This window comes from Acipenser ruthenus, chromosome 1 (genome assembly GCF_902713425.1).
Source record: "Acipenser ruthenus chromosome 1, fAciRut3.2 maternal haplotype, whole genome shotgun sequence".
Taxonomy (NCBI): Eukaryota; Metazoa; Chordata; class Actinopteri; order Acipenseriformes; family Acipenseridae; genus Acipenser; species Acipenser ruthenus.
Window position 1 is genome coordinate 13,790,724 of NC_081189.1, and position 12,441 is coordinate 13,803,164.

The window sequence follows — 12,441 nt, forward strand, 5'->3', positions numbered from 1 at the left end:
TTCTGAAACTGCCTAACACTGATTAAATTAAAAAAATAAAAAAACACCAATTTCATAACAGTATGTATAAGTGAGGGCCTGTCAGATCCCTGTGTGTTCTACCTTCTGGATACACCTCATTCGCACCCCCTGAGCTGATCACCTATCAGGAATTTATCATAAAATGTAAAAGTGCTTTGAGACATTTTCTAAGTTAAAGCTGCTATATAAATAAATATTCATTTCCTTTTTTATCCATGCATTTCATTTTAACTAGCCTAAATTGTTATCTCAGGAATAAAGTTGGATTTTCAAACTTTGTGCTTGTGATTTATAAATCCATTATCACCTAATTTGAAACTCCCAATGGGTTTCTTAATTAATCATTATCCATTAGCTGACCAGTCGGCATAAAATCTAAATAATTCCCTAGTCCACAATGCATGCAAATGTATGTTGTGACATGTATATATAAGCAGTGTAAGCTCTCAGTGACATCCAAGGCATATAATATCCGGCTTGTCCCTCAACACAGTGGCTGCTCTAGGACGTTCCTGGTATGGTAGAAAATCACCACTGGAAAGCACAACTCTGGCTGAAAGTGGGGCATGATGGACAGACCACTCAGCTGTGTACAGAGGAACGAGTATGCATTGTGGATTGTTAAGGCCATTCCCTACTTTTTTTGGCCTTTCAGTGTACTCAATATAGTAAGTAATTAGATTTTTATATCATTATTTTCATAGATATATGAATGCAAATATTGGGAATACTGCACACACTTACTGTAGCAATAATCAACCAAACTGTGCAGTCCTGCAGTAGTGGATAAAGGCACCTGCCAAATAAATAAATAAATTAATAATGCAAAAAATAGCTGCATCAAAACATTTACTGATTCTATGAATTGATTCTTTTATAATTAATTTACTTGCTAGCGCTTCTCCATGTTTATCTTGCTCCTGTTCATCCCTGAATTCTTTTTTGATTGATGCCCATTCTGTAATGACTGCTCTATTTACAATGTGTGTTACTTCCTCTGATAATACCCCATTTTATAAGGTTGACAGTCAAGGACACAAAGTTAATGTCCAGTTTCCCTTTTTCAGTGTTCCTCTCTTGAAAAGCCTCAGTCCTATCTAGTATCTTACAAAATATCTGTCACTCACAAATATGAAACTATTGTTTTACATTTCACTAAGATGATCAGCTGTCTCAGCGTGATTTTAACCACATCACTACCTTCCTGGTGCTGTGAAAACTGCTCTTTAACCGATTGATGAAAAAGTAAACTCTGAACTTTTGTTTTGGGGTCAGCGATGTGTTTGTGTTGTGCCTCGTAGTGGATGCTTTTCTGACGAGATCGAATTTGTAATTCAGGTGGAAAGCAAACACCAATATGGAGAGGATCCTCAGCCAACTCCTTTGCATTTATCAGCTCCTGGAAAACCTTTCAACAAATCTTGGTTATTTCCAGCTGCGCAATTGCTTGAGAGAGATCTATGTTAGCTGCATGGAGTTTTTTGCTTGGTATATTCATTTCGTACAATAGATCATACCAAACCACTTGACTGCACAAAAACTTAAAGTGTATTGTCCTCTGTGATTAAGAGCATGGCATTGTACACTTTCACAACCAGATATCGAGTAGCCTTCACTGCTTCAGCTCTACTTTCCCATTGTATTTAACTCAATGCTTTTACTGCAAGACTTTGCTTTTTGAGGGGTTATATTAAAACATCCCAATGGGTTGTTGATGTGGAGAAAAACACATGAATGCTTTGAATTATGGGAGTTACACGGAACAAAAAAAGCTGGTGGATTTAACTCTTGCACCATTTTTTGTAATCTGGTGTTTTTGCTCCATTGTTGGCTCCATTGTTACAGCCCTGCTCTGTCATATCTGCAACGTTAAGTTCCATTTCTTCCAGTTTTTTTAGACGCCCCGGATTCTTTAATTCCAAGAATTCCATAAAATGTTCTCGGATGTTCATATTTCCAGCCACAATTACCACAGGTTTTTATTGCTGAGACAAATTTAACTATCAGAGTTCAATGTGACTGACTGGGTGTGCAATCCAAAATCACTGAGATTGCCATTGCCAGTAATTGGAAGAGCTAATTTGTAAACAAGTCACTTACCACCTTTGTTTTGCTTTGCATGCTTAAATCCTGTTGTTATTTTCAGTTGCTTATTAATAAAACATGTTTATCTTGGCACGCTTGTAAGGTTAGTACCCTGGATTTAGCATGGTGTTCAATTTTCATATTCACAGGACTCTGGTTTTAAAACTAGTTTGTAATGTTAGAAGCTTATGGCATTCTGAGTATTTAGAATTAATTTTTTAAAAATATTTTAACCCCAAAATGTAAGGTGAATAATGTTGATAAAGTCACACAAAATGTCCCATATACTTGCATAGGCGGGATTACGGGGTGCCAAAATCCTCCCAGGTAGGATTGAACTTTTATGAACATCCTTTTTGTAGGCCTCACTGTGGGATGAACAGGGTTTGTTGTCTGAGACATACAAGCAGCGCTCCAGAAAAGTACTGGGTGTTTTACACATTGAGAAAATAAGAATTACGTATGATGTTTCAATTTGATGCGTAAAGAATTCACGTAGCAATTTTGCTATGTTATCAAGCTTCTTGTACTTCCTATCGTCTCAATGGTCAACTGTGAAAATGCATGCAGTAGCTAGAGAATGGATCATAGAATGTGACCAATATGTCCGGAATATAAGTACCAGGGATTTGCATCCAGAAGTTCCTGCTGCCTCTGATCTTCTTTGTACTGTGTTTAAACAATTACAAGAACACATTAGCATGTTTATTCTATCAGAAGTGATTTGGTTGCACCTTTTGAGTAGCATTTTTTTTATTTTTGGAAAGATTCTGAGAGACAGAAACAGCATGGTGCTGCAGGGGTGTGGGAACTAGTGCTGGGGTCCTGTGCACCTGCTGGTGCAATGACAAATCCTGCTAGTTTCATGAATCATGAGCTGTGTGCGCAGTGCACTGCACCTTTTCACATTGCCTTTGAACACAGACGATAATAGACCAATCAGCACTGACTGGCACAACAGGGGTGGGATATTTTATAGATGGCACAGTTGCAATCTCACGACAGTCGGTTAGTAGTTATAAGCTTGTATACAGTAGAACGGTTATTGAAAATGTTCCATAAAAAAAAGCTCACATTAATTTGTATATTCTCAGCAGCAACACATGCAGCATCACAAATGCAGCAAACTGGGAGTACTCCTTTGTGGAGCAATACTAAAAACACAGTGAGGTTCTGGACATGCTAGATGTCCATTTCCTCATGAAAAAATTTAGCAGCGTGACACCGGAGAACAAGTCAGCCTTTGGAGCCTTCTTATTTCAAGATATTTTTTAAGATAAATTAAAAGCCTTTTAACAGCTTTACACAAAAAAAATCAATATTTAATTCATGGCTTTTTAAAATATTTATTTTTCATACTAATAAGAAGCAAGAACAGTTTATTCACGACAGAGAATCCGCAATATGAATGAACTGAATTGCAATTGAACAGACAAATTAATGACAATGATAAATTTGGCGAGAGACCTTGTCCCTCAGTGCTCGACAGCTACCCGCAATGCTGGCTGGCTAGGGCATACACAAACAATATCATGTGGGCCAAACCATGACTGGATAATGAATATGATGAATGGTTATACAAAACCCGCAGTGGCACACAGCCACCTACCCCCAAAAGATAGAAAAAGATGAATGACTGGATAAAATGAAAATGAAAATGAAAATGATGAAAAGTAGCTGCTGAGACACGCCTCCCAGAGCATGACTGCCCTGAGGGAGAACCCAGCCTCTCCAGCCTGCCACGCACCCTGCAGAAACTAAATACGAACTGCTCAGCACTCAGGTAAGGAAATAAACCCTACAGGCTGGTAGGAGGAAACCTTAGGGAATCCATGGCTGAGGGTAGCCCTTCCTCCAGGCTTTAAAGATGACATTTGGGCCCCACCGCTCATGATAGAGAGGCCAAATAAAAGAAACAACACGAATGAAAGTCCCACGGAGCCTTTATGTGCTTGGAGATGATGTGTTGATTAGTGGGCGGATTCTCCTTCCAGAAATACAACCAAGTTTCCCAATCTAAAGTTATACATTTTACAAGATGTGACTCAAGCTACATTAGATTTGGGGTTATCTCCATTGAACTTTCTCATGAAAAATATGCGGCTAGATGACTCGAAAGTAAGGCTAGGGTCAAAGACCCTAACTACAGAGCTAGATTTAACTTCAAGCCCATCCATCACTATGCTAAAAGAGTCCAAATTTGTTGTCCAAGTTGTCAAGGAGAGCCAAGTAGCATTACTTCGGTTTTATCACTATTTAATTGTAGTAAGTTTTGCCGCATCCAAGTTTTACTCTCAGTCAGACAATTATCAAGAGCCGAAATGGCCACATTTGTATCAGGTGTAGTCTGAAAATATAATTGTGTGTCATCTGCATATGAGTGAAAACTCACACCATAATGACGTATGATCTGTCCAAGTGGCAGCATATAGACATTAAAAAGTAAGGGTCTTAAAATATAGCTCTGTGGCACACCTGTAGATACCGGGCTAGGGTCAGATGTATAGCTGCCCATAGAAACACACTGCCTATGATCTGACAAGTATGATCGGAACCACTATAAGACAATGCCAGTAATACCCACACAACATTCCAAGCGGTTTATTAGAATTGCGTGGGTTTATGGTATCGAATGCAGCACTAAGGTCTAATAGGACTAGAATGGTCAGTGCACCCGAGTCAGCGGCCATGAACCGATCATTAACAACCTTAACAAGGGCTGTTAACAAAGGTTCATAAATGTCACATTCCGATAGAGGACTCTGTAGCTGCTGAGTCACTACGCGTTCTAGGATTTTAGACAGAAAGGGCAGATTAGAGATGGGCCTATAATTACAAAGAATATCTGCGTCAAGGTTTTTTTTTTTTTTTTTTAAAAAGGAGTCACAACGGCATATTTAAATGCTGGTGTAACTACTCCAGAACTCAGTGACTCGTTGATGATATCGGTCACCACCAGGCTGAGAACTGAAAAATGTGACACAATGAGTGGTGTAGGGACTGGATCTATTTCAGCCAGCCTTAAGAAGTAACCTCAGCAAACAGAACAAACCGTTAAAAGCCAATATATTAGGGGGCAGAATGGTAAGCGGGGTAGAAACTAAAAGTTCCTGTATGATGTTATCGATTATAGTTAGAAAATAGTCAAGAAACCTATTACATTGCTCCCTAGAACCAGTAGATACAGAAACATGTTTAGGTTGTAGCATGTAATTTATTGTCGAGAAGAGATGCCTGGGATTAGCAGAGCCCTCTCTAATGAGATTAAAATAAAAAAGCGATCTGGCTGAGTTTAGAGCATTCCTATATACAGTTCTATATACAGCTCCCTCCATATTTCAAAGTGAACAGTTAGGCCAGTATCCCTCCACCTGCGTTCAAGCTTACACCCTGCAGTTTTCATGGAGCGTAACTGATCATTATACCATGGAGAACAATGGGTATAGGAAACCAAACAGGTTTTCTCAGGGGCCAGGATATCAAGCACATTGCACAGGTTCGTATTATAAGACTCCACCATATCCGCCAGCACCTGAGTCTGATCGTCGTAAAATGGATTACAAAACAAACTGTCAGCAATAGATTAATAGAATTAGCATTGTGAAATTTAACAGTGCACTTAACTTTTACTGCAGGCACTGGTAAATCCAAATTAAACAAAATGGCCAAATGATCAGAAATTGTTAAATGGAGATCTTGGAGATTAGTAACTGATAGGTTTGTAGTAATGACTAAATCAAGACTATGACCACGTTGTGAGAGGGGACATTTACATGCTGTGTGAAACCTAAACAGTCCAGAAGAGACAGAAACTCTCTTGACAGAGAACAGGATTGAGAATCAGCATGAATATTTTAATCTCCTGATAACAGGATCCAATCATAATTCGAACGTAAAAACGTTAAAAGAGCTGACAGATCATTCAGAAGTGATGTAATTTGTTCTGGGGGAAGGTAAACCAGAACCACCACCACAGGTACAGCAGAGACTAATTTAAAAGCGTTGAGCCACTATGGTATCCCGCTCTGTGGAGCTCTCAGCGGACCGTTTTTGATGAAACTGGCTGCTCGTGCACCAGGTTGAAATTTGCAGTCAATTGATCTGCAGTTGCTCACCTGTTTTGCCTTGCACTTCAAATTAATGCACGGATATCACGATCCTGGAGTATGTGCTTCCACCAACTGTTGCCCTTTGCTGATTATGTCTTTCCCTCAGAGTTCCATGCCAACATCATCTCAGACACCGTTGCTTGTGAAACATCAGCAAGTTGAGCTGTCTTGGTCACTGAAGTTCCTGCCAAACGCGCCCCAACAATCACCCTTCATTCAAAGTCACTGAGGTCTCCTCTTGCAGCCATGCTAGCCATAATTATGGGCAACCAGGCCTGTCCAGCATTTTTATACATGACCCTAAGCATGCTGGGATGTTATTTGCTTAATTAACGCATGAGCCACACCTGTGTGGAAGCCCTTGCTTTCAATATACTTGGTGTCCCTCATTTACCCAGGTGTTTCCATTTTTTTGTCCACTACCTGTATATATATATATATATATATATATATATATATATATATATATATATATATATATATATATATATATTGCAAAATTGCAAGCCTGTTTCTAAGTGTTAAAGATGCCATAATACATACATACATACATACATACATACATACATACATACAGAAAGAAAGAAAGAAAGAAAGAAAGAAAGAAAGAAAGAACCTATGCCTTGTCCAATAAGTGGGCACATAGTGTTTACTGGTTAGTTACAACACATTGTCTCTGATTTGTATTTCAGAAAATAGTATTCAAATCAATCAATGCCTGTAACCAGTCTGATGTTAACAATGCCAGACTGCATAGGTTTCTTAAAGTAACAAAATCTAAATGCACTAGTAGAGTGTTGTTAAATCAAAAGGACCACACTTAAAAACCCTGAGTGAGCACAAACCCCAGATGAAATGTTAAAGATTCTTCTGGTGTAACTCAAATCGACAGTAACTGAATAGGGTTCTGGCGTCGGCTGGCGACCAGTGGAGTTAAAAATCATTATTAAACCTCATTTACATCAGGGACTAGCTTATATTTCATAAATTTATATTTATGAAACAGCAGGTTTGAATATTAATAAAGTTTTGTAGTTCATTCAGTACATTCTAATTAGTAAACCTGTGGCTCCCAACCTCCCCCTGCAACCCATGTTCTATCTATCCATGTGTATCGCAGTCAGCAGTAACGTATGGCAAGCCAAATTATCATTCTAAGTGGTTTAAGATATCTAAATAAGTACCAGATATCTCTAAATATTTCAAGATATCTTAAAATATTTAAAGATAGCTCTAAATAATTTTAAGATATCTAAAATATATTAAGAGATATCTAAAATTTATTTAGAGATATCTAAAATACATTTAGAGATATCTTTAAATGGAGCTTTAAATTAGGAAGTTATTTTGAGATATCTCTAAATAAGCGGTTCTCAAACTTTTTGGGCCACGCCCCCCTTCCTTTTTCTTGTCTTCTTCTGGTGTAACTCAAATCGACAGTAACTGCAGCTAACATATACACAAACTCAACTCTTTAAACCTTTGTTTTCCTTGTAATGTTTCTCATCCTACAGGCCGATGAGCTAATGGTACTGACATCAGCATAAGAAAAGTACATATCTTTCGACACCAGAGCTGTCTATCCCTTGCCTTTTCATTCAGTTTAATGGACTGTAATGCCAACCCATTATGGTTATGCCCAATGAACCTGACCCCTACGGTCAGATTCATTATAAGCCTGTATCATGCATGCTGGCATGCAAGTAATGTTATTCTCTCTAAAGTCTCTCAGGATCCTGGAGGTGGAGGGTAGGTTATCAATTCATGTCCAGCCCTTGCCGTTCCATTCAATTCGGTGGGCTGAGATACCAATTACACCTGCTTTAACAAAAAGGAAAACCAGGCTGCTGGAAATTGTACAAAAGTGATGGTTAAAAAAAGAGTGGTGCTCAAAAAACTAGGGTAATTTGAAAATGTTAAAGGGATTGGAGCCAAAAATAAACTGCTGCGTTTCTGATATTACTACTCCTATGTCCAGCTAATTTTACTCAAAAATAAATTGCTGATGGTTAAAACTTGTTCACTACCGGGTCAGCAACCTTCACTCAACCGTCTCCAAAACTCCTTCCAAAACATTATCTCACAAAAACACACTCAATACAATACACTGAACCTAGTTTAATCCCAGTGCAGTTCACCCGGAAAGCTTGGGAGAAGATCTCTTTTTAGGAGGATTTTACTTAGAGTCAATATTTACAGCCTGCAAAGGATGCCAAGTCAAATGTCAAATTCTGTCATTCAGAGAATCCTAAATCATTCACTTCTCAATAGGCTCAGCAAGCATCAATGGCAACATAAAGCCTGCCAACAGCTTACTTAATATGTGAAGTGTGAACTGTATAGATAAAATATTTAGCACCCCTTGATAAGGAACTTCACAGCTAATTCCCCTCTGTTTAAATCATTTGGAACTATGGTTGCCTGATCCAGTCTGAAGGTCAGCAGTTGAGATTCAGTAAGCCATACCTTGGGCTTCTGATTTGCAGGGTTTTACCCAGACTTTTCTACTCTCCTTTAAGAATTCAACTGATACTTGTTAAGCCATTCATGTATCACAATTAAGAAATTAGTTCATAGCAAAATTGATTTAATTTAAATCGGCCGAGCCATAATTTTTTATTTTCAAGCAGAACGTACAAACGAGATCGCAACATGTTAATAAGAGACTAATCTTTATCAAAGCTATAATGAAAAATTAAGTATTTTATGCTGGACACACTTAATTACAATCGTTCTGCATAACTGTATTTACATTAATAAAGATGAGTTGCTTCTGCTTTGAAATGAAAAAGTAAGGCTTATGATTTAAAAGCCCATTTAGTTGTTTCATACAAAAAAACCCATATAAATTAAATCAGTTTTACTAATATCGTGTTTCTCAGTTGTGTTTGAGATACACAAATGGCTTAACAGGTATCAATTGCATTTTTAAAGGAGAGTAGAATAGTCAGGGTGCCACATCAAAATCAGAAGCCCTAGCCATATAACCATACAGCACATTTAAATTAATGGTCTGCAAGTATAAAGATGACCTGAAATCCCTACAACCAAACAACATAGGCTTTGTACAAGATATCGTAGAAAAATACTTTTAACAACAACAACAAAAGTATGGTTGACGTTTAATCACATGACCACATGGGTAAGTCTTGGGTGTGTTTGTTGATTACAAGGCATACATTAAAAGGTATTTATTGTATTAATTAACATATTTGTTACCTTTTGTTTGCCAATTTGAGAAAATAAATGTAACACCTGGAAGGTAGCCATGACTACGCCACCGAGGGAATTGCACCCTCAGAATTAAAGTTATTTTTTTTCGGAGGGAAAATCAGGGAAGAGAGTAACCAGGACACAGTTGTTGTCAATTAAAATAATGTTTTATTGCAAAGATTTAAGAATTAGCAGCACATCATTACCACAGCACGTAAGTGCTTTGTACTAAAAAAAAACAATTAAACAGGGGTTTCGTTTAAAATCACAGTAAAAATAAGAAAATAAAAACAACCGGTTTAAAAACAAACACAAAAAGCCTGTGCGTGCAGAGGAGGGGACATGGATAAACACTATTCCTAACGACATCATCATCATCATCATCACAGCAGCAGCAACAACAAGTACTAGGTTTATCATTTATTTTTGTTCCGTCTCAGGTCCCCTCTCCTACACGCACGCACGCACGCACGCACGCACAGACAGACAGACAAGACAAACGGTGGATGGCCATCCTGGAAAACTAAAATCAAGGGGTATTTATAGTCAGGTGTGTATTTTCAATTGCTGGGTCATCAATTAATTAGCTGAGTGGGGAAGGAACAATAAAGTGCTACAAAATAAATCAAAGTGCCCTATCAAAGAAAACGTGCAGAAATCAAATATACAGAAAATAAAATAGAAAGTGCAAAATAAAAATGTGAAATAACCAGTCATTTCGACCACGTTACACAAAGGTCATTTCTGTTTTCTTCTTATTGTCTAAAGGTCTTTCAAACCTGTGCTTTCTTAGAAAAATAATATAATTAATAGGAGCCCTGCAATTGCATTCTCTTTTTTAAAGAGCTTCTCAAATGTAATTTAAAGCCAGTCAGTATAACTATCAACATTTTGCAACAAGATGGTATAAAGTATCTTTTAGAGTGTCTGATCAAAAATGTGTTTGTCTGCCATAGGTCACAGCTAAGTCATCCTGAATTTGGAGGACATTTGTCAGCTTTCCTGAATCCAAGCGCCATGAGTGAAGATGACGATGTGAGTGAGATAGATTCCACGTGGGAGTCAGTGTTAATCTCAGTCTTGGGATCATTATAGGTGAAATCTTATCTTCTGTTTTAGAGAAAAACTGAGCAAACTGTGAATGTGACTGTGCTGCTGGATAGTGTGGTTGTGGGCATTATTGAATGTGGTTGGCACAGCTGAACAAAGTGCTGTATAACCTTTGTGTATGAGTTTAATTTCTACCTCCCGGATACCCTCCTCTTTGCTTACCAATGGATGGGCAAAGTGCATAGTTTTAAAATACACCCAGACATCTACAGGGAGACTGTGCAGAGAATACAGAATGTTAGTGATATGATCATGAAATGTAGAGCAAGCGAGTCGCCTTGCAGCTGCATTTTGAACATATTGTAAGCTAGCAAAAAATGCCTGTGGAAGGTCTGCACAAAGACATACAGTGTATATCTAGGACATGCAGTGTAGAGTTTTCGACTGTTCTGACTGTAGGCATTTGAAAGTATAGTAAAATCTACTGAATCTACAGTATCTTAATGGTGGGATTTAAACTGCATGCATTTCCAGTAATGCCAGTGTAAGGTTCAAGGTTCAAGATTCAAGCCGCTGTAACAATACTGGGTGATCAAAATGCTAATCTAGTAGAATCGCAGCAGCCCCTCTTCTATCTCTAACTCAACCTTTTAGATTACAGCTATGCAGATTTCTATACCCCATGTTATTTCTGTTTTCATGGTAAGGGTGTGTATTCTGAGGTCTCTTTCACAGTACCTTCTATTCTCCTGACAAAGCAGAGTTTTTTTAATGTCATGTTCTATTACCCATGGTTTTGAAAAGGTTAAAAATGATGTAAGATAGCAGTGCCACATTTAAAACGTATTCCCAGCAATTAAATATTAACTGCTTGTACATCATTTCAAAGCTCCAGGGTTGAAAAGATGAACTATTAAATAAAACAAACAGGATTCCAGGAATATACTGAAAGGATCCCTTCACAGATCTTCAACTTAAGTCCTATTTTATGAACACAATACAGATATTCATGAAAAACTGAGTAATGTTCTCTCAATTGTGAGAGAAAAACAGACTTGCAAATAGACATTCAAATGCAAATGATATATGTTTTGAGGAAGGTAAAGACATTGTTGTGTTATGAGACAAGGTTTCTTCGACAATAAATACCTGAATTCAAAGGAGGCCATTCAGCAATGAATGGGAAAAGAATATATTGTTATTTTAGAGCAACCAGAGTTATAGGTGTCAAAAATAATGTATTGAAAATATATGAAATCCCAGTAATCAAAATGTTAACAAAGAAGCTACAGTATTTCCCAAGCGTATGGAACAAAGTGAATACTTAAATGCAGCTGTGATTAATTACATCATTCTTTTGAAGCTACAGTAAATGAACATTGATCTACACTTGAGTATGTCCAAAGGATAGGCAACATAACAATGCAGTTCTAGCTGTGCATTGCAACTATAATAAGCAATTTTCTTTTAGAAAATAATGACCCTAAAAATAAAAGTTTACCGTGGACATTTTTCAGTTTTATTGTGTTTTCCCCATGGTTATACTATGTAATTACCATGGAAAAGTAATACCCAAAATTGATTGAAACTTTCTGAATCATTCTTTGAGGTTCATCACACGAGAACACATGGGTTGGGTTAGAATTGGCTCATCTGCCATACAACCAGCAGGGAAAGAGTAGGAAATAAGGCCTCTGCTCTGGTTGTTTTTCTGTTCCCGGTAAAACTGACTAGGGTGAGACGTTATGCAGCTGAACTGGCTCCTTCGTTTGCTGTCATGTCAGGGTAGTTGGATGAAAGAGGCAATAGAGACCGGGGCTTTATTTCTCATTGTCTGAAATTGCAGCAGGCTTGATTTACTAAAACGTAGTCTATGCAGGTCCAGTACAACTGGTTCCATGTTGTTATTGTTCTAGTCCCCTGATCTGACAAAATAAGAGTGCCCACTCCTTAAGTCTCATCT